The 22,641-nt window shown below is 36.4% G+C and overlaps 1 long non-coding RNA gene across 2 annotated transcripts in view; it reads left to right on the forward strand.

The window, feature by feature from the left end:
- Positions 1-22,641, forward strand: part of LOC128080423 (uncharacterized) — a 35,974-nt gene that overhangs the window by 4,623 nt on the left and 8,710 nt on the right. The window contains exons 3-4 of one of the 2 annotated variants that reach the window (XR_008206670.1): positions 17,301-17,448; positions 20,049-20,698. This is a non-coding gene — a long non-coding RNA (uncharacterized LOC128080423). Of the gene's footprint in view, positions 1-17,300; positions 17,449-20,048; positions 20,699-22,641 lie in introns of those variants that run through there. The other variant, XR_008206671.1, reaches the window with a different exon arrangement.

A 22,641-nucleotide genomic window follows, 5' to 3' on the forward strand; every position in this document is an offset into this window, starting at 1 on the left:
TTCACCTTCTTGTGAGACAAGCAGGTATCATAGTTTGAGGTTCCTTGGTTCGCAGTAGTAAATGTTCAGATGTAAAAAACATATAGAAGAGCATTTTAAAACACAAAATACTTACAGAAGGGAAAAAATGTGTTTTTTCAAATCTATTTCTGTGAAGGTATTTCTTGCAGTGTCATATCTGGTGCATACAAGACTATGATTTACTTATCAAGGTTTTTGGCTCAGTTTTCACATGATGATTTGGAAATCCACGCCCTACTGTGTCGATTGAAATTATGAAGTGAATTGGAGAAGAAGAAATAGATTTATAGCTAGCAATTGCTCAGTTTCTAGTTATTTCAGTAAATTCAGTTACCCAGAGGAGTTTGAAACGATTCTGCCCATCTTCAGCTTGGGAGGGCTGTGAGCAGGACCTTAAATGAAGAGCTTCTTAAAAGGCAAAATGTTGTTATCAAGTGTGCGATGGGGACAAACATTGTGATACAACTGAATGTCATTGAGAGGCAAACTACTATATATCAGCCCTAAATAATGAATGCAAATTGTGTTTTTAGGATCCAAATGGGAAAGCATAAAAGTCTACGAAAGCTTTAATTTATGATTTGTTCATTTAAAGCGTCGGACCATTAAGTGTCCATTAAATCACTATTTTATATGCTGCTAAGTGCATCTCTATCATCAGAATAAAAAGATAGTTTTAATTCACCCTGTATCAGATAAAACATTTTAATAGAAGGCATTTGTGATAACAAATTGACTGGAATTGGAAAGCAAATTAATGCTGAGTTCTGACAACAGGATATCTTTATTAATTTGTTTTTAGTGTTTTGTATGTGCATGAACAGTTACATCATGGATCTGTTTATTTTTGTTTAGATTTCAGTTGCGATGATTCTACCCCAAATAAAATTTTATTTTCATCACACTGGTAGGGTTCTTTAGACTCCTATGGTTCCTACTAACTTACTGTGAAGCTCAGACTATCTCTTTTTAAACATTTCATAATGTTCACTGGCCTCTTTACTAACTACTTCTATAATTTAGGATGTGTTCTGAAAATGAGGAGTAGAAACAAGTAGATGAGAAGAAATTGCATGGTTTCCTCCCCTGGGCTATATCGAGATTTGCTTTTATTTTGAGGAAGATGGAATTTTAACACCAGCCCACAGAACACTCATTTGGAGAAATTGAAATATTTTGTTTTGGCATTTTTGATTGAAATAAAACACTGTATTCCTGAACCTGAAATGGTTCATTTTCTTTTGTTCATGAGCTGATCAGCATGTAGCCACATTTGTATTGCTGTTATTGCCTGGGCTTCCATTTTCTCTGTGGGGTTGAGAAATACTCCTCCCTAGATAATGTGATTGAAATACATATAGCTAGCTAATGACTTACATGGCTATATAATTGGCTGTAACTTGAAACTTCCTCACTTGTGCTAAAAATGTCCAAATCCCAGAAGACAATATTCTAAGAAAATGATTATCATTGATTATTTAGCAGAATATATTGTCCTGTTCAATACAATAAATTGTTGCCATTTGGACTAAAAAAAAAAAAAAGCAGTTTTCAGAAGGAAAATATACTGGTGTTTGGAAAACAAAAACATTTCCAAACATAATTTTTAGGTGAAATTATTTCCTAACAATTCTGGATTTCTGTTCCATGTCAGTGTATGTATGCACTGACCTCAGGAGAGGTCATTCCCTGTCTCTCAGGACTTTGTGGCTTGCTTCTGTAATGACAAATTCTCATTAATGGGAAGGTTCTCAACTGTGGGAAGGAGAAACTGAAAAGCAGAAGGAGTAAAAAGAAGCTACTTATAGCAATCTGTGGCCTGGAAAGACAAATAAAGGGCAATCCTGCAGTTCCTTGCTCAGACGCTCTAGCCAATTAAGCAATTATATTATCACAGGCTTCTCTGAGTAGCTTTTTCTGCCAGCCCATCTGCTCTTTTCTTTAACTTCTCTGAGTCTGCTATTTGCAGCTCTTCCATCTTTCCCTGAGTTGCTTCTCTATCACTGTTTTCTACCTTCTGGCTGTCTTTTCCCAAGCTTCTTCCCTGTTATCGATCACATAACAGCAACTCCTTACTAAGAACTGCTAGACAAAAGGCCTTGTACTCTTATGCTTATCTTCTGCGATGATTCAATATGCTGTAAAAATAAGCTTTTAAAATACATCACTTTAAAATCTGTTTTTAGTGACCTTCTGCTTTTCCATATGTGAATAATTCCTCCAAAAAAATTCAAATTCAGTACCTTAAAATGTTTTCCAACTTAATTCAAACTGTAAAGCAAATGTATATCTTTTCTGTGAATTGGAGGAATTGTTGTTCACAGTGTGAAAAGGATATTTTCAAGAAAATATTTGCTTGTTCTTCTAAGGTATTGTGTATTTTTCCAAGGAGTCTATTAATCTGTATTAGTCACTTATATAGATAAGAAAATGACTCTGAAAGTGAAGGCATTTATCTATTAACAACAAAAAAATTATGTAGTGCATTACTTCAGTTTGGCTCAATTGTTCTGTTAAATTTGGACATTTAGTTCAGATCCAATTAACAAAACTATCAGAACTAGGAAGCAGATGAGGAAATGTGTAGAAATGAAAAATTGCACTTCAATTAGATTTTTGTTGTTTCTTAATATTAGGTTAAAGGGATTTATTGACAGGGATATATTTAACTTTTTGTTTTGTTTTATTTTATTAATTGAACTAAAGATAGAATATGTCACAGGAAAAACTGAAGTGTTTAAAGAAAGAAGAAAAGGTGCCTTTAAGTCTTGTGAACATGTTGTGTAACAGCATCCCTCCAGCACTTTGCCAGACTGTCCTCTATTATAACAGATCCTAAAATTCAACAACAGCAATATGGATTTATGCACATTTTATATGTATCATAGGAAAGACTTAGCTCCTTTTTTTTTTTTTTTTTTCTCCTTTCTTTTACTAGATCTTTTGTTTCTGCACGTAGAAAATCAATCTTATTTAATGCATCAGGAAACTTTCTCTCTTAAGACTCGTTGCCTTTCACTTTGGGTTATCCTCTCAGCCAAATCCTGCAAGATTATAATTGATTTTAAAAGTCAACAGCAAAAGTATTTGATCTTTGGGTGACAAACAGTCAAAGAGGAGCCCTCAGGATCAGTGTTAAACATCAATGAAATTAAATTCATGCCAGAATAGGCAACTTAGAAAAATTCAAAACCAGCTGTAATGTTGACGGTAAGCAAAATGAGGCTGTTAGTCAACAATGTGTAATGTCATAAACTTGAACAAATCATTATAGAGCAACTGAGGCTTGACTTAAAGCCAAATAAGCTGAAAACAGGCAATATTGTTGAGACAGGTAAGATGCATTTATTCGAGACGGTAAAATAACATTTAAATTAGAATAAAAGCTGAAGTTTCAGTTGATATGTTCAAGATCATTTGGATATCATCACCTAAAATGGACAAAGGCGCCTGTATGCATTTCATGCACTGAGTGCAAATCTGGGGCCACAACTTAAGAAGGGCATTAAGCTATTAGAGTGCCGAAAGGAGGGCTAGGAAGAAGACAGGTATAGAGAGCAAGATGTATGGGGAGCAACTGATGTTCCTTGACCTATACAAAATGAGTGTAGACCTCATCAGCCTACAGCTCCTCACAAGGAGTGGAAGGTCAGTGTTGATGATAGGTACAGGGCCCAAGGGAATGGCATGGAGCCATTCAGGGGAGGGTTAGGTTGGGTGTTAGGAAAAGGTTCTTCGCCGGAGGGTAGTGGGCATGGAACAGGCTCCCCAGGTTGTGGCACCAAGCATTCTGAACTACAAGAATCATTTGAACAGCACTCTCATAAATATGGTTTGATTTTTGGGGTGGTTCTTTGTGGAACCAGGAGTTGGACTTGATGATCCTTTTGATCCTTTCCAATTCTAGATATTCTGTTCCACTCTTTTACATGTACTGCTACTAGTAGTGGAGTGTTCAGATCTAAACACAGTGATGGAAGTCCCATTAGAAGTAGTGGGAACAGCATCTTGAAGGTAGTGGAGGTTTTGTTGGTTGTACCATAAATATGTGAGACAGACCAAACAATCTTCATTGCTGTTTGCAAGAAACAGTGGTGGAACTATTAACTAATAGGCTGTCACAAGCTACCAAATTTATGCCATTTATGTCAGACTAAAAGAAAAATGTTAACATAATAAAATTGTGTGAGTGATATTATGTTTTACCATTACATGCAGGTTTTTTTGTTTGTTTTTTTTTTTTTTTTTCAAATAATGCAAAACAGCTGGTTGAGGAATTTTAATTCTAACCCTATCAATGATGTGCAAAGTAGAATTTTTTTCTATTTGGTCAGATTCCACAAATTGCATTTTTAAAAACTAAAGCAAATGAAGAACAATGTTGATTTTTCTGCAGTAGTTCTAAGTAACGATATTGCAATAATCTGATGCACAAATAAGCTCAAGGATACCAAATGCTGTAAGAAAAAAATCAGTTGTACATAAAAATGAATGCTATAATTTAAGTTATGCAAAGTTTTACATACTGTTTTGCACATATGTTAACTGGAAATAAGCAGTATTTTCTTAGAGATTTGGAGCAGCTACTTACTCTTGTTAGGAGTGGATCTGAGACATCTCTGAATATGAAGGAATGTTTTATTCACCACACCTTTTGGATGGCTCTGTTCTAGGTTGAAAACATTTATATAATGTTTCTTCCTTGTAATCTGACATCCTCTAAAAATATTTTCTTCAGATTATTGCGTGTTGCCTATGTTTTTTTAAGTGGAAAGTTGGTTATTGAATTTTATTCCTCAGCCAGGAGGTATGTAATTAGGATGCATCAGATTTAAGTTGATTTTAATTTCTTTTCTAGAAGCAGGAAATGGTATAACAGATCATGCGTACAGGTCCATTTCTATGAGTGCAGTCTGCAACTCCAAGTACAGATACAGGTTTAAGTCTCAATCCACTGAGTTTCAATCAAGAAAAGGAAATAAATGAGTATTTGGGCAGCACAGACATAGGAAATCAAGTATAGATTTAATTTTCATCACAGGCCCAAATATTTAATCATAACAGAATGATTAGTACACACAATTTCATTCACTTGCATAATTCACTGAGTGCACATTCATTCATGTCTAGGAAATACTTGAAGTCCACTCTGGGTTTTGAAGGGCTCTGCCTTCATACAAAGCAGCACCAATCTGTCTACAAGTCCTTCATTATCAGTCATCCTTCAGGCTGAGAAAGCTAGGAATTGCCATTTAGCAGTCAATAGTCATGAGTGCCTGTGGCTTTAGCTGATATTATTAAAGTTAATAAAAAGCCTTGTATTGCCACTTAGAACGAGGTGACTTTTAAATCTTTTATTAGTGCTCTGAAATCTAGGTCTTCTCTAGACTCCATTAAAGCTAGTGGAAGACTTTTTATTGACTTGGAAGAATCAATAATGTGAATAGCTTCTCATGTTCCTTCTTCCAGTTTTCATCTCTGCGTTGGCTTTCCTATCTGTGTCTCCAGGTGATGAAGGGAGTTGTGCAGTTAATTCTGATGCAAACAACAAGCTGAAATAAACTAAGCAAATCCCACTTTTTTATCTACGTTTTCAAGCTTGTGAGACTTTATAGCAGGCATCGAGGTGACTTTGTGCCAGCTGGTGACCTTGTCAGACCCAACACTGACTTGGCTGTGTTTTCAGTTCTATTTTCAAGGCCTATTTGTTGTTTCTCCCTTGGTTGTACTAAAGTCTGTTGCTTTGTCAAATATTTGTTTCTGTTTCTGTGTGAGTAAACATCTAACATAAAATTGTTTCAGAATTTGTATTCAGCTGACTGTTATGCTACTGTTTACCAGAGTTCAAAACCTGGGCAAACAGTAATTTGTTTGAGCTGAATAAGTAATACCTTATTTTAGAGGGCACAAATAGCCATATAATCATTTTGAATTAAGAAATTACCATATCATTTCAGGCTCATTACATGGATATTTATTCTCAGCAGATTATGTGCAGACTGTTATAATAATAACTAATGTAACTTTTATTTTAAAAGAAAAATAAGTTTAGTAGAAAAGAAAGAAGGGACACACTTCTGGTGAGCTCCAAGGCTTTCAAATGGGAATTCCACCAGAGATATATGAAGCTAAGTTTTCAGGTTGAATACTAAATGACTTACAGTTCTTGCACAATGCTGAAATGAAGAAGCAATTAGCAATGCACTTCTTATTTTGCACTGTTTCACATGGTATGGCAGAGTTGTAGACTACACAATCCTAATTAGGAAGGGCAGAATTCCTTCACATGGCTAAAGAGATTGTTTATATGTTTTTCATCTATAATGTCTAAATAGTATAATTTCTTAAGAAGTGAATTACTTATGGTTACCACTCTAGTTTTTTCAAATACTTGTCAGGAAACTACCAGTCATGAAATCTATAGCAGTCCTGGAAGCTCTCCATTGATGCTTGGTTCTTGAAACAGAAATACCCTGAGATGACATAATTGGCAGCTCTAACTCAAGCAGAGAGTGAGAGCAATAAGCTGAGAACTGCCTCAGCTCTGAAGTCTCCATTCTTACCTTTCTGTAATAGAGCAATTAACTGATTTGTGGGCTAATTGAATTCAGTTTTCTCTGTGTTCATTGCACGTCTATGCTCAGACATATCACCATGAGGGTGTTGTGCTTCCATCAGTTAAAGCCCTCTCCAACCTAACACTGAATCTGTGTTGTGTTTCTTCCAAGACACTGATCACGGACTAAGGACCAGCAGTTTCTGAAAGTCCCCATCCAATAGACACTGTGAGTCTTCAGTGAGCTCTGCATCTGGTCTCTATCATGCCCCAGCTTATTTCACAGGACCTACGGCCGACCCAAGTCTTCAGTTTCCCCAGTTCAGCTTTCTCAAACAAGAGTAAGATTGCTCTTGGTTTCCTTTCATGATTATAAATGCCTATTTAATCTTTCTAATCTTAACAGCAGCTGAAAAGGCTAGCAGACAAAAATGTGAGAATATTTGCTGTGAGGTAGAAATTCACCTAGTCATAAAATAATTGCTTCTAAACTGTTATTCATTCATGGCATGATTCTAATTACATTATACTTAAGGGATCATAATGAAACAGACTTCCAAATTTACCCTGGAGCATTTTTTTTTTCTGCAATATTGGATTGGAAAGCTGTAATTTGAATAAATGAAATGAGTAACTGAAGACAGACTCTCCACTTTCCCTCTCCCCAATATGTCTCATTAAAAATTTAAAAAAAAAAAAAAAAAAACAACACCAAAAAACAAAAAACCAAAAAACTGCATCATTTAAGTAATTAGCAAGATGTTGACAAAATGTAGAAAGTGCACAGCAGATATTTTGTATACTCAGCTGAAAACAAATTAATAAGCCAGATTTCCATACAGATAAGCCAAGCTTGTTTTCTGAAGGGCAAAATTCTTATATGTGCATCATCAGCTGAAGATGCAAGAGGCAGTGAGTGAAGAAATGTTCATGGAAGCTGTAAATAGCCTTGTTATTCATTTGAGAAAGGGAGAGCAATGTATGTTATATAGACGCAGACCTTAGTTCGTAGAATAAAGGAGGTAATGAGTGCTGTTGCTGTTCAGCACAAGAGAAACCAAAATAAGTATTGGAGAATTGCACTATATTTGCTGTGATGTACAACAGCAAGAAATGACTATATTCTACTTCAGACCTTTCCTTGCCTTTCCTTCCGCTCCCATGAGCTTGCCCTGCTCTAACTGCATTCCTCAGCTGTAATGGCAGTTTCCTGAAGATCAAAATTTCCTCTCTGTTGTGAAGCCTGAGCTTTGTGAAAGTCAGAACTCTCTTCTTGTTCTGATTCAGTGCATTTCTTTTTTTGGTCTTGTTCCTTTATAATACTGGCTTGATTTCAGTTAATTAATTCAGGTCAGTGCATTCCTTCCACAGATGATTGGAAACACAGGATGTTTTCCAAAGACTTTGAGAATGAGCATGTCCAGTGAGATGAGGCTGCTATTAAAGAGCTGAATGCAGGCCAACGCACCTGAATATGATCTAATGAGCGTAGTGCAAATAGGCATTTTGGATGTGTTTATTAGACAAGTCATTTAATGACAGATCTCCCCAGTATATGTGGGTGTTGTCCTTCATGTTTGAAGATTTACCTCTAAATTAAAAGCAGCCTGGTCTTTTGCTCTCAAATTACTACTTAATCTTAATTCCCAAAATCACTGTGTTTCACTACTATGAAAGAGAAGAATTCTTTCAGTGCCCTATTTTCACTCTTGATATTTTACTTTTAGAAAGGATGGAGGGAAGATGTGCTCTTTCAGAGGGACCCTTCACTGTGTATCAATAGATGGCAGTAGTTGAATTTTCATATTAAAAAAAAAAAAAAGAAAGAAAAAAGCAGCTGGAAAATTGCTGCAATTGGCTTTTTTTTTAATTTTTTTGTAAGAAAGAATGAATGTACTCTTTTATGGCTTAAAAGTGAGGCAAGTTCTTTCATAAATCAGAGTCAACAGGCAATTTCCCTTCTTTTTTCATTCTTAAAAATATAAAGATCAAGTTTCTTAAAAACGCATCACATTTGCTGGAAGCAATAAACTGAAATATTCTACATTTTCAATGAGAGATTAGAAGCAAGATTTTATTCAATTCTATGAATGTTTCATCAGAACTTCTTTGGAAACTTTTTACTTGTAGAATGATTATAATTATTCACTTACAAACAGATCACCAATATCTGTACCATAATCCTGAGTCAGGAATTCTCACAGTTCAAGAGCATTTGCTTCTTCTGGATTTTCCCCAATTATTTTCTTAATAAAAATGCATTATGTTGTGCCCTTGTACGTATGACTTAGTTTACTCTATTTGAAAATGGCTGTTTTAGTAATTCTAGTGAGTATGAAAGCAAGACCATAAGTGACTGCAACGTCCTTTGTTTTAATGGAACAAGTACAAAGACCAGGTCCATTTAACTAGTTAGTCTGGAACTTGGGTAGATTCAAAGATATTAATATATTTAGTTTAATTTTCAAAAATTTCTGTGTGGATCATCTTTCTGTTATCAAGGTGACTCTGAATTAGGAAATACTTCTCTACATGCTCCTCAGAATTCTGCTAGGCGCTATCTTCTTTTTGAAGGGCACAAACATACTTGAAGAGATGTCCTTTTGTTACCAAAGAGGAGCGTACATCATTTATTTACTATAGAAAGAATAAAACTAAAGTAATTTGTAGTTGGAAACTACCTAAAGAGGTCATCTAAGTATTTCTTATTCAGTGAGGAAAATTTGCGAGTATTCAGATGAATGTCTTCTACATGTCTGTCTAATGTGTTTCCTACATCCTGACAAAAACAGATAAAACTCTGTAATTATTCTGTGTGTGACTAGAGGAGAAAAAGAATTACCTAATAGCAGTGAAGGTTTTTTGTGACATCAAGCTTTGATCTTCATTGCAAGTTTATTCTTCTCCTCCATGAGTTCTGCTTATATTTCTTTTTTGTAATACAAAATTTACAGTTCATCTAGAGAAATTTTTATGAAATTAACACCTTTTCTCCAAAGGCTTGTGCATATTTATGCTATATTTTGATTGACAACTCATTTTGAACATCTCAGATTTTTAGATTGCTTAGATTTTCCTCATCAGATGGAAAATAACCCAGTAAGCTAAAATATATATCTGTTAACATATCAAAACTTTGTGAAAGGAAACATATAGACTTATGGAAGAAAAATTCTGAACATTTATCTTCTAAATTCCTGGGACTGTGGAACATTCAGTGCTTTTTTACTAACTCAGCTTTTTATTTAAATTCTTTAGCTTATAATTTTATTTTATTTTACTACATACACTATTCTACGATAGTGAGAATCATTCCAAACCAACAGATTCTTATGGCATACATTTCTGTTAGCAGTCAGGGGAAATGCATTGCCTAGTAATTGGAAAACTGGTATTTTTGGATTGCTAGTTCAGTTCAGGGGATTGTAAAATGCTGCAGGTTTGCAGCTCACTATTATCTAAGCTCTGTGAACCTTGCATTTCCAAAGCTGTGCAATACCAAAACACAGTCTTCCTCAATTTGTTAGGTAAGCTCTCTCTGGATAGAAATGCATTGGCCCAATTATTTTTGTATTCTATTACCAACTGACACAATTATTGTATTATTTTAAAATTCTCATTTAATAATGCACTGTTGTTACTGTTGCAGGCTTTGAAAAGTATGAAGCACTGACATACCCAGTTCATTAATAATGACTGCACCTTGAACTAGAAGATAGTTCCAGATCCTCAAGGTGCCCCATTTTAATGCAGTTATATGGAAAGGTACCACCAATGGACAGAAACAAGAATGTAAGGAAACAAGTTCAGTTGATCAGTATTACTAGTGATTACTCCCAAAAAACAGTAATTTTTAAATTTTCAAGATACTTTGGCTGAGCTTACTGACAAGATCTTTAAAAAAACACACAGAGCATTGCTCTCAGGCAAACAGTGGAAATTTAGGACTGTATGATCTTGTTTGTCCGTCTCCCGTGAAGCTAAAACAAACCTATGTTGCATACTTATCTACTTATTTAACGATTTTTCACTCTGGTCTCCTTTTTTATAAGCTGAAAGCACTAAAATAGATGTTTGCATACTTTTGCATACCATCTAAGTGGATATAATTTTAATCCAAAAGTGAGTTTTACTCATAGACCTACAAGATGTTGCACTTTACATTTTGAATGAGGAAAAAGAACCTTAAGCAAATGGGTGAAGAATGTTATCTGACATTTCCACTAGATCATAATACATTATTCGAGTCAAACATCTGTCAGCCACATGGTAGTTCATTTTCCTAAACTGAGCATTAAAGGCAGCTGGATAACAGTAATGTTGCTCAAAGAAACTGTAGCCGCTGTTTAATGGGGCAGATGATACTCATATTACCAGCAGTGTGAAACTCCAAATTCCTTTGGTTATCTCCTGTGCCCCTCTCTCTGCTCTTACCCTGGAACTTGACACAGTTTGTATTTCCAGATCTAAAAACATATTCTAGGAATAAAAGAAGATTTAAGTGGCACATGTCTTTCTCATTGCTTTGAAAGTTCAGAGTTCAGATATCATCTTTCTTGAAATCATATTCAAAACATACTGAAGAATAAGGGCGGAAATGAAGAGATTTGACTTAATAAGATTTGTCTCTATCTACTTATAGGATCTTTCTAAAGCAGTGCCCATCTGTAAGCTGTAACCAAAACATCATTTCCAGTTTTCGGAGCAACTTAAAGTGACTCTGTGGAAGTTTGTACTCAAAGATTTGCTGTGAAGAATTAAGCAGGATTTTTTCCCACAGGCGCTTTGTATGAATAAGAAAATCTCTTCTAACTTATTATTACGAAACTGCTGGAGAAGATGGATTTCCAGGGATTAAAAAAAGCCAAAACTAACTTTGTAACCACTGAGCTTTAAAGAAATTTGTCTGATCCATTTCTCAGAGATCACTGTTTTTTTCAGTTTACAGGTTTACAGGTTCCTTTTCTTATGGTAAGAAATCCTCATCCAAAGTTGAACAGTTTCTCCAATATATTGATATATCTATATAAATATATGAACACAGCATCAGCAAATAATTTTAGACCAGAATATTGCCAATGAAAAACTGATTACTTTTTAATAGGACAGGTAATACTAATTGTACAGATTTAGACCATGAGGTATAATACTACATGTAGGGCTATGTTTATAAATAAAAAAATTATTTCATTCCAAAATGCTTGCTATTTTGAATCATAAAGATTCAAAAGGATTTCTTGCTTAAATGTAAGCGCAGGTATATGCAATTCAAGAATCAAGATGTTGTTCGTACACAAGGCCACAATAACTTTGTATGCTTAACTTTTTTTCTCAAAGTTTTAGCATTAAACAACAACAACAAAAATAACAACAACAAAAAAAAAAAAACAGAAGAAATAGCCACCTGCTTCTATATGTTTTGGTCAATTTACCCATATAAAATGAAAAAAGGGGAAAAAAAGAGTGTAAACTCATAATATTGTGACTTAGTTTTATTTCAAGAACATCTATTTCAGTTCAGGCTGTTCATTTATCCTCAGAATTGCAGATGCTGGAGGTACTCTAGAGCTCCTCAAAGCATCATGTAGATTTAAGCACCAGACTGTCAGAATCCCAGCTGCAGGCTAATGAACATATTTGGATTTAATTTCTTTCTTCTTTCTAATTATTTTTTCTTCCATTAGAGTGGAGACAAGTTAATAAATAAATACACTATAAGAAGTAGAAGAAGCACAGACATTACTACCATCACCTTTTTCTTCTGCCTAGCCTGCTATTCTGCAGAAGCTTCATGGCCTCTTCTTTATGAGGGTTGTTGTGATAATAAGTAAATGCTGTGTTTATTTCCAAGGTTTTTCAGATCTTCTGTCAGAGTTTTGGGTTCACAAGCATTTGCAGTACTTTCACAGTACCACTTGGTGCTTCTCTACAGACTAGATACCTTTCCACAGATGCATCAGTTATGAAAGCAAACCTATTACATTATGGAAAATGCCTGTAGAGTTTGTTCTATATTGAACCAGTCAGAACAGAAATTATTCCCAGATACATGGTTAGTAGTGAATGAGTTCCCTTGTGGATACCTGGGAGTTTTGAGGCTCTGTCCAGCTTCCCACCTACTCCTTCCTGCAAAATCTCTGGATGAAGCAGGCTGATGTGGGAGCTGGATCGTGTTCTTGCTGCTCCCTCTTGCTGCCAGATGCTCTGAGCTTAGCGCAGAGCAAAAGCTAATACTAAGCAGCTGCTGTCCCTGATAGACAGCTGATGGCTGTGTGCGCCTTTGCCCTCCTGCTTTTCTTTCCCCAGAAAGCTGTTCAAATAGGTATGCTGCTCCATCCCCTGTGCAAGCAGCCAAGAAGCTGAAATGAGTCTGGATGCAGTCTAGAAATATCCTTGCAGCATAAGAACAAATCACAAGATGTGCTTTGCAAGCTTCATGGTAACTGATGTGGAACATATTTCTTTGCATTGACTCCAGAAGGGACAATGGACCAAAGAACTTAAGATCAATTCAGTTCTTCCTGATCCACTCGTTGAGTTGTTCTACCGATATTGGGAGCAGCCATTCTTGTACTCCAATCACTGTTGTGCCACTGGAGCAAGTTTCTGCTAAACTGTTGAAGTGATAAACCAGATCTGCATGCGTTAGCCCAAGCAGATATCTCTGAAGGATGAATGCAAACAGAGTTAGAAACTTCAGAACAAATACTTCAGGGTCTGTGGAAGTCTTGAAATTTCTTTTCCTTCTCCATCAGGATACATGTGTTCCCCAAAGACCATATCTGCTCTTTACTGGTATTTCTGCATCAGAACCACTCCCTTCCCACCCCCTCCAAGATCTCAGGTGCAAATCAGCTCCTCATTAGGGTGAGCTCTCTTCTCTCTCCTTTCCCTGATGTCCTTGGAAGGATGACAGTAAATCAGAGTTTGCTTTGAAAATGCTTGATGAGTAAAAGGATGCTGAGCATGGTCAATTTTCCTCTCACCTTCTCTGCCACTAACTCAGACGTGACTTCTGGCACTGCTTTAAGCAGTTGTAGCAGGATGGCTGATGTGAGTGTGTGTTATCTACTAATGTTTTCTTGAACTCATTTTTTTTCCCCTTTTCCCAGACCGATTTGCTGTCACCTTTAGTAAGGCAAACATGCTTACTTTGCTTTCTGAATATAAATGTTCTTTATAATTGCAGATTCAGAGATCTTGCTGCAGTGATTGTTTTAACATAAGGGAGTTTTTGTATAGTTTTGTTCTTGAGTATCTAGAGGCTGTGAGAAAAGTATTAATTTTACTGTTTCAATAAAAATAAATAAGATAAAGACAAAAAACATGTTAGCTTAGAACCATGGAAGCATTCTACTGGAAGATGTGTGATAACACACACAAATAAAATTTAAAATTTTGTTATTTAAAATTTTGTTCAAATATCAGAAGATACCTGTGACTTTCAGCCCTTAATTAAACTGTAGGTGTTTCTTTTTTTACCCTTTCTGTGTTTTACATTTATCAAGAATGAAAAGCCTGAAATGCTTCAGGATGATTGATTGTGCTTTGTGTCTGAAATGGCTCCAACCCGGGGCTCTCAGAATTACAGTAAATCTGTGGTTTGCTATGAGTGAGCTTAGAGTACTTGCTGGGTCTGGAAATCATGTAGTGTAAGTAAGGTGATAGACTGTTCACGGTTTTAATTCTGCAAGTTTTAGAAAGCCTCCTGCAAAGTGGTTGCTTTTAGTGATTCTGGAGGACTTGAAAGAACGTAATGGTTTTGTTTTTGTTTTTTTTTTTCTAAAGGAAGATAGAAAAAAGTACATAACGCCTAATGAACATGTATTGTTTCCTGTGTTTCTAAGTATGGACAGTGTGTCACTGCTCATTGCTGAGGAGGGGAGCTGAAAGTTCCAGTAATGCACCTTTTGCACTTTTCCAGATGGGAAGAGGATTCATTTTCTGTTTCACTTTTTAATGAATAGTGTGTCTCATGATGCAATTTCACTTAATTCAGTGGTATATTAAAATGGAAAAATATTTATTTGTGAGATTTAAAAAAAAAAAAAAAAAGAGTAAGAGAATTTCAAAAGAGAATTTTTGTGAGGAATCCTCACTGCTGCTCTCCTTTGCTCTTCGTGCAAGGATGTTTCCTGGATCTGTATATTTGGACTTGGCTCACCCCTCCAAAGCCCAGCTTAGCCGCTGGCCTATGCAGAGGAGGGCTCAGTTATCTCTGCCGCACAGTCCTCCATGCAAGGACGCTTTTTTGAGCGACTTGGCCTGGAAGAGAAGATAGTTAAGTGGGGAGAGTTGGAGGAGGGGTTTGGCAGCTAGGGAGAGAGATGCACCCCAGCTGCAACTAGCTGGGAGACTGTAAGAACAGCTTTCCTTTCTGCAGAAACAGCCCAGAGCTCAGCTTCTGTATTTACCTGTTTCTAAAGAGTAGTGCATGCAGTTTTGGAAACATCGCAGTAACTGTGAACACCAGTTTGTCATGCTCTGTAGTGTTTTGTTCATGTTTAGGAAAACCCAAGCCAAATCCAAGAGTTCACTAGAGCAGGGAATCCTGTGCAGCATGTGAGGATCCATTGCTATGAAGCAGGAAAGAAAAACTAGGCAAAAGAGGGCTTGGTCTTCCTCCTAGTGTCTCCCCAGTTGAGTCATTATTCCTTATCTTTTTTTTTTTTTTTTTCCTATTTTTTCTGGTTTTATTCATTTGGCATATACGTACATATACACATATCTCAGTCTTCCTTTTTTTTTTTTTTTTTTTTTTTTTTTTTTTTTTTTTTTCCCCCAAGCCTCTACAAGCTCATGTAAAGCCTAGCCTAAGTTGGTGTGTAAAATAATCAAGGATTCTCCTTGTTCAAAACAATTTTTTTGGGCAAGGGGAAATGGTTTCATATTAAAAAAGGGAAAGTTTAGATTGGATATAAGGAGGAAGTTTTTTACAACAAGGGTGGTGAGGCACTGGCACAGGTTGCGCAGAGAGGTGGTGGGTATTTTGTTCCTGGAGACACTCAGGGTGAGGCTAAACCAAACTGAGCAAATGATGTAGCTGTAGGTGTTCCTGTTTGCCGCAGGGGAGTTGGACTAGATGGCATTTACGGTTACCTTCCAACTCAAATGATTCTATGAATTTATTAAACTGTGCAGCTCTATTTTAAAAGTTTTTAGATTTTATCTTTCATCATAATATCTGTGCTAAATGTTAATGTCTCTACAATCAGCTATATCCACTTAAACTTTCTAACTCCTAAGGAACCATGTTACAAAACAAGGCAGAGCTGTTTCAGGCTGCACTCTGTATTTATGGGACAATGATGCCAGATGACAACAGAATTGCAAAGGAAGTGCCTAGTGCATAAAAAATTAATACCTACCAAGTCCTTCTTTTTATGGTGATGATTATAATTATTCTCTCTATGTTTGAACATAATACACTCAGAACAGCAGTTTACCGAATGTACTGGAGATTATTGAACAAAATGCAAGTTGCAGGTCATGTTCGGGTTTTCATTGGGCAAATAACTATCATTTTCTTCTCAATGAAAAATAAAATTGCAGTGTTAGAGGAGGTGTTCAGATTCAGTGCATATAAATGGACAGTTTATATCTGCACTCGGAGGAACTCAGAGGTACATGGAGGAAAATTAGCAGAAGTCAACCGCTTACTCTGACAAGATCTGCTTGGGCTAAGCCCTGGGGTCTTGCTGAATGGTTGCAGTCACAGTCCTGGAGCTTGGGGATTTAAATGTTTGGTGAAAGGTGCCATCAATCTAAAAAGCCCGAGGAAACATTTTCCGGGATGGTAGGCAAACATTGAAAAGTAGAATTTGGGCCCTGATAAATATTGAAACATTGAAAAACCATAAATGTTGATTTATTCTGCATTCCCGTTGTTAATTATTTATACTATATTTTTCTCAGTCTTTCCAAGAACTGGTAAAACTGAAAATGGGCATTTTATCATGAGAAAATGTCCCTTATGACTCCGAGAACTGTTTTTTAGTATTAGAAAACTGGCTAAACATCGCAGGAGATGGCAACGCTGCTGCCTCCCATACAGTCATTGAATGGCTACCTTCTGTAAATGCTCACCAATAAATGGAGAGCAATGGGTCATCACTCAGCAAAAGGAGAGAGGGAGTTTGCTGTCTGTCTCTACTCCTGGCTGACTCTGAATTCCTCCCAAAAGGCAATCAAACCTTTACATTTTATACTTGAAATAAAAACGTAATGACTTACACCTTATAATATGTCTGTAATCATATAATCATTGAATTGCTTGAGTTGGAAGGGACCTCAAAGGTCATCCAGTTGCAATCCCTCTGCCATTAGCAGGATTGCCAACCACCGCATCAAGCACACAGTCTGCCCAGGGCCGCATCCAATTATTTACCTATTTTATTTCAAGTAACAAATCTGATGTAAACATTTATTTTTAATAATGAATCATACTTCTGGGCATACTTAACCCGAATTTGCACATCTGATATTTGCTGTACAATTCCTTATACCAAATAAAAATGCATGACTTAATTGTAACCTTAGTTATAAGTAAGAAGGCAGTTGAGCCTGAATTTGATGAAATCACTCTTCCTTATTTATAATTTCAGATTTTGCAAAAAGCAAGACCCATATAATTTATTTTAGCTACAATTACGAGATAGAATGATGTGTCTCTAGACATATCCTTTGCTATTTTTGAGTCTTTTTATTTAATCTTTTGCTGCAGCTCCTTGTCCAAATTCACATACAAATCCAGAAGGACAAACACTAGATCTGAAGAAGCATTCAGCAGAATTGGTGGTGGTTTGTAGTGCAGCTTGACTAATTAGGCCAGCATTTCCTGTGGTTAGTGTGCAATTTATTTGAAGAGCAAGGTAAGTCCAAAGAGCGTCACTGTGTTTGTGTTGACTGTGAATTTCTTTCCTCTGATTTGAAAATTTCTGTTGCCTGTGTTACTCAGGTGATAATGTAAATGCATTGTAAGATGTTAATGAGGCTTCAGCCCATTTAGTTTTGAGGCTTTACATTTTTTCCCCTAGCCTCCTCTTAAAGATCTGATAGTTCTTTGCTGTGGAAAAGGAGAGAGATGCAGCTCTGGTAACTAAAGGTTGGGTGCCCTGGACTGCATAACGTGACATGGTGATAGGACTGAGGAGAAAAGGGAAGGGTACTACTTTCTCAATGCCAAGAGCCACCTCACAAAAGATATATGTCTGAAATAACAATGGACTGCAGCCGCATGTTATAGCCTCCCATTTGGTGGTGCTGGAGAAAAAAGCTCAGTCCTTTCAATGTTTAATGATGGCTGAACAAACTTGGAATGAGCTGAGGAAGATGAAAAGTCACAGAAGTTAATGCTCCCCAAATACAGCCAAGCTCAGTAGTCCTTAAAAGCAATTAAAGCACTTTTACCATCTGTTAAGTAATTACTATCCTCATTAGTTATTAGTAGTAGGAGATATGATGTAAAGGGCACAAACACAGTGTAAAAAGAACAATTAAATTCTTGTGGGTTTTTTTTTTAATAAGGTCATAAAACCTAAGATATTTGTATTGAAATAAAAAAGGCAAATCTTCATGGGGGTTTTATAGCTGTTCCACTTCAAAAATTAAGCTGTTACATTTTTCTTAACTCTTGAAAGTTTGGCTTGGTTCGTGTGGTTGTGTTACTAAAATGGTTCGAAGTCTATTTTAATAATCATATCCAAAACCCAAAGTAAGATCAGGAAGATTTAGAGTTTCCAAATATAGTGAGTTATAGCTTGGCTGAAAGAAATTATAGGAAACACAATTTGAGGACCACAATTTGGAACAGATTAAAATCAAGTAACCAAAAAGCCCCTGAGCTGTGTGCCTTTTTAAGATGCGTGACTGTGCACCCAAACATATGCACACAGACATCTATATAAAGCATTATGTATTTCTAGTGTTTTTTTTTTCTTCTTCTTAGTCAAGATAAATTCCCCAAAAGTATTTCTTTCAAGATAGTAGATGTGTATCTTTAAATTTAACTTGATACCTCTAAGATTGCACAAGGATCCTTGTGTATGTTCTTGATTTTACTATTTAGTCCTATTTCATTAAAAGAATGCATAGTGTCCAGAGTGGGTAAGTTTCCCTGCAAGTTCATTATACATGTAAGAGCTATAGAAAGAGGGAAATCAGTTCTGGACCATTTTTAAGATGTACTCTCAATTGTATTTCACCAATTAATTTAAAGAAAGCAACAGCTAAACAAACAAACTTCCAAAATATGATGCGGTTTTCTTGTAAGGGAGTATAATTCTCAATAAATCAAGACAAGTCAGTGAGGTGCAGGTTATTTTGAATATACTTAAATTTGCAACTTTAAAATTGTGTCTATTTTTTCTCAGGTTTCTTGCAAAAGAGGGCTTGCAGATGCATTATTGGGCTTCCCATAAAACTAAAATTGTTTGCAATTATCCATGTTCTGCTGGGGATAGGAGACAAGTTTACCCATGCTGCAGTAGGATTAATGTCAGTGAAATACCATTTATTTGGAAAAGTAACTCGTCTTTTTTTCACAAGATCAGAAAGACCTGTAAGTAGAAAAGGATGAACTACAACTTTGTTGAGGCATGTAGACAAAAAGCCTGCCCTGATTGTGTAGGTCAGAACCACAGTGTGAGAATTTCCTGATATCAAAAGCAAAAAATACGAAGAGAGTAGCCTACCCTGGCCATGTATTTGCACAAACAAAACAAATAAAAGGAACTGATTAACTTTCTTGAAAACAGGGAGAAAGCAGTGTCCATGTTTCCCAGTCTAACCTCATTTTATGGCTGCAACAACAAGATAATGTTGTGAACAGTGGTCAAATCTTGTAAACAATAAAAATAGAGGGTTAGCAAATTGCTTTGGGGAGGGACGGGGGTGTTATCAAGATAATCAAACAGTAAGTAACAAAAAAGAAATATTAGGAGAGCAAAACTAGGGCCAAAGGGATGATAATGTATGTCTCAGAGGGTTGTATAATCTCAAGGGGCTTGAAGGAGAGGAACATGGCAGGGGGAAGAAGTCAATAAGAATTAGAGAAGTTGTTATTGGTGCTGCCCCAAGGTTCCTTTCAAGCACTCCCATGCCCAATCCATGCAATTTTTTCCAATGTTATTAAGTCTGACATGTTTCCACTTTGTCAAGTCTTCCTGTCCAGGAGGGAGATGGTGTGTCTTCCCTAGCTACAAGGGGAATCTGAGGAGCTGCAGATGTAAAGGGTGGTTATGTCTATAAACAGGACAGGTTGTCTGTCTTTGTACTCCTCTGAATGTTTTGCCTTCTTCCTTTCCTGAGGTCTCTTCCAAAATCTACTGGAGAACACTTAATTATTTTGCGGTTTGAGGTATTTTTTCCTTGCACAGATTGGCATTACTTTTTTTTTTTAATGTGCTTTTTATAAAATGTAACACACATTTTTAACAAAGAAAACCCCACTATTTTTATTTGATTTTGACAGCTATAAATCTAAACACTGGCGTAAAGGACAGAGATACTACATTTGCGTTGCCAAAATCTTACTCATAAGGTACCTTATCCCATTAATTTTTCCCTGTTTTTTTTCTTGGGGATTATTGCAGCAGCTTAAGAATGTGACTTATTTCCGCTAAGACATAGGCAAAGAATTCAGGAAGAATGAGAACTGCTTAAAACCGGTTTTAAGTGCTGAAATGTATTTTCTGATTTATGTTGAAGACACTACACCTGATTTGCTGAATGAGGAGAAAGAGAAATATAGGATTATTTTTACATCAGTTCTCCACTGTACTGAATATTTAAATTCACCACTGTCAATTGGTGCATAATAGCATACACTTTTTGTGGTGAACAACAATTTCTGGTAAATTGCATTTGCCTTTTTATTACAGTGAAAACAAAATATCAACTACTGCATTTAATTTTTCTGTAACTTGGCACCATTTTCTATTTTAATCAAACTCTGCTCATGACTACTCCACCTCTGTTGCTTCAACACATAAAAGCAGATTAGGCTTATCTGTGAAGGATGGTGTTTTTGAATAATCCAATGATAAAGAAACATAGAACAAAGGCAACATTTGCAAAAGCATGGCTGCTTCAAATGAACATTTCAAATTCAAATACCTAATGAAAAGCTAAACTATGCAGTCCTTGATACCTTGCCTTCTGCAGAATATCTATGTCTATGTGAACAGCTTAATTTTTTCTGAGATATCTCATGTACCTGAAACATGTCTCCAACCCATAAATATTTTCTAAGTGACAAAGAGCTTCAGTCCCAGAGGCTGATTTATGAATGTTTAGAAGGAGCAGATCAGACCTTGAGATGGGAACCCAACTCTCATTATTCTAATATCCAGAAGGTTATAGAAGGGTGAAGCTGCAACCCTGACCTTATCTTTAAGTGGCCTGGGAGGAGGAGGAGCTATTCTGCCAGCTCTGAGCTGCTCACCCTGAAAACCACCCAAATTACCAATTCCACCTTCAAAGCTTTTCCAAAGGACTGCCGGTATTTTTCTGTATTTCTACATTTTGATTCAACACTCCTGACAGTCGTTTTCTCAGAATGAAGCTTAAAACTATAAAATTTATTTGCTTGTGATGCCTGTTTTCCATGAGCAGACACAGAGTCTCTGAAGACCCACAGTTCACTGTTCTTCTGAACTATCCTGACCTATAAATCTTTTGAGGGTGACCTGAGTACTTGGAAGTTCACTGTCTTCATAAATCTTCAGAGCACGTGTGGAAGCACATTGGGCTCTCCAATTTTGCTCTCTACTACCTCCTGAAGTGAGGTTGTGATGACGAGGGGTTCAGCCTCTTCTCACAGGCAAAAACAGGATCCGGGGAAATGGCCGCAAGTTGTACCAAAGGAGGTTTAGGTTGGACATGAGAAAAAACTTTTTCTCTTAGAGAGTGGTCAGGCACTGGAATGGCTGCCCAGAGAGGTGGTGGAGTCGCCGTCCCTGGACTGTTCAAGAGGCATCTGGATAAGGAGCTGTGAGATATGGTTTAGTAGCTTGTGGTAGCAATGGTAATGAGAAGACAGTTGGACTAGATGATCTTATAGGTTATTTCCAACCTTGTGATTCAATGATTCTATGATATGTCTATGGTTGTGAGTGATCTTTATCAATGCAAATAAATTTTCCTCAGGACTGCTAACTTGAGGTATGTAATAAAGTTGAGAAGGTGGTATTGTGGGGATCTTTCATCCTGACTTCTCAGTAGAAGCATATCTCATTAGCAGTTGTTAATATAGATATACGTACTAAAATATGGCATTTTACAATTGTTGGATTAACACTGAAAAATCACTTCCTAGTAGATAGGTTTGCTAGAACATAAACTCTTAACGTGGTTGCAGTTTTAACTTGCCTGAAAATGAAGAGGGAACTCGAGAACTGCATCCAACCATCTAGTCATTGTCACATAGTCCACATTTGAGTAAAAGAGATCAAAGAAGTTTCTTGTCAAAGAAAGAAAAAAAATATATTAATCAGCCTAAACATAAGACTACGGTGCACCAAAAATCATGTGTTCATAGCAGTAAGGCAGAGAGACTGGGCTTGGAGTTTTGATTATTTCTTTCTTTGAATGTTAGCTAGTTTGCTGAAAAGTGTAGATTCTAGATAAGGCCCAACAACTACATTTAAAGATTAATTCTGTTTCCTTTATATGACCAAACACTATAGGACTTCACACACGTGTCAGTGTGAGGATTCATAGCAAGCACTGCAGGGAGATCTTTTTTCTTTTATTCTTCACTCCTATACAGAAGGAGAGCAAGTAACTCCAATCCTAGCTAAATATCCAAAATGCCATTACAGCTTTATAATCCTCTGAAGGTATTGCCTACTGTAATGCTGTACATTTTAAGTCCATACTCCCCTCCCCCCCCCCCCCCCCCCCCCCAGGAAAACAGGTAAAGTTTTTGTCTGTTTGTTTGTTTGTTTGTTTTTTCCCTAGAAAAATGAAGATGGGTTACCTGAGCAATGGTTGAGGTAAAGGCTCTAATGAAGGCACTTCAATGGTATTTGAAAGTTGCCAAATAATTACTGGATGAGTGAATC

The sequence above is a fragment of the Tympanuchus pallidicinctus genome, unplaced genomic scaffold, assembly GCF_026119805.1.
Source record: "Tympanuchus pallidicinctus isolate F22 unplaced genomic scaffold, pur_lepc_1.0 scaffold2, whole genome shotgun sequence".
NCBI classification, from domain to species: domain Eukaryota; kingdom Metazoa; phylum Chordata; class Aves; order Galliformes; family Phasianidae; genus Tympanuchus; species Tympanuchus pallidicinctus.